Source organism: Octopus bimaculoides, chromosome 5 (genome assembly GCF_001194135.2).
Source record: "Octopus bimaculoides isolate UCB-OBI-ISO-001 chromosome 5, ASM119413v2, whole genome shotgun sequence".
Taxonomy (NCBI): domain Eukaryota; kingdom Metazoa; phylum Mollusca; class Cephalopoda; order Octopoda; family Octopodidae; genus Octopus; species Octopus bimaculoides.
This window is the reverse complement of record NC_068985.1, coordinates 15,022,696-15,023,467: the sequence shown is the minus strand read 5'-3', so window position 1 is coordinate 15,023,467 and position 772 is coordinate 15,022,696. Positions and strand designations below refer to the sequence as shown.

At 43.5% G+C, this 772-nt stretch overlaps 1 non-coding gene across 1 annotated transcript; it reads right to left on the bottom strand.

The window, feature by feature from the left end:
* On the bottom strand, positions 1-73 carry Trnaa-agc (transfer RNA alanine (anticodon AGC)). Its single transcript has one exon. It is a non-coding gene; the product is annotated as a tRNA-Ala (tRNA).
* Between the last annotated feature and the right edge of the window lie 699 nt (positions 74-772).

Sequence of the window (772 nt, the reverse complement as noted above, 5' to 3'; positions counted from 1 at the left end):
TGGAGAATCCGGGCATCGATCCCGGTACCTCTCGCATGCTAAGCGAGCGCTCTACCATCTGAGCTAATTCCCCTCACACGTTTCTCTATTGGAGTTAATGTATATCTTATGAATGACAATATGTTTGGTTGTATTTACGTCAATGGCTATGCGTCAGTACGACTCACTGTTTATCATCTGCTAAGCGCACGTTTTGTTGCTTACACTCACTCGTAGACTGTTACAAAGAATACTTCGGCTTGGATACGTCTGTAGCAGGTAAGACAAAGACTAAAGCACACAATGGAATAACAAATCCTTGGCAAGTAGTGAAAAACAAACCGAAATAATTGCTAGGGTGGTTCACAGTAGATTTGCGCAAAGCTGAACGAGAGCTCAGTATCAATGCATTTGTCTATGTACGTACTTAAACGGAACAGCTTGCTCGTGTAATTAACGTACAAGTGGCTGAGCACTCACTGGTCACGTGTACTTTTGACGTAGTTCTCAAGGAGATTCAATGTGGCCCAGAATGTGACCAAGGCTGGTACTACTCATTTTTGCCATCTGTGTGGGCTAGAACTACATGAAATAAAGTGCCTTGCTCAAGAACATACGTGCCGCTGGGTCATCGAACTCGTGACCTTAAGATAGTGAGTCGAATACCCTAACCACTAAGCCACGCGCCTTCATGTGTGTGTGTGTGTGTGTGTGTGTGTGTGTGTATTAGGTTCATTACGGACGAAGCGTATATATGTATATATATATGTATGTGTGTGTATGCGTTTGTGTG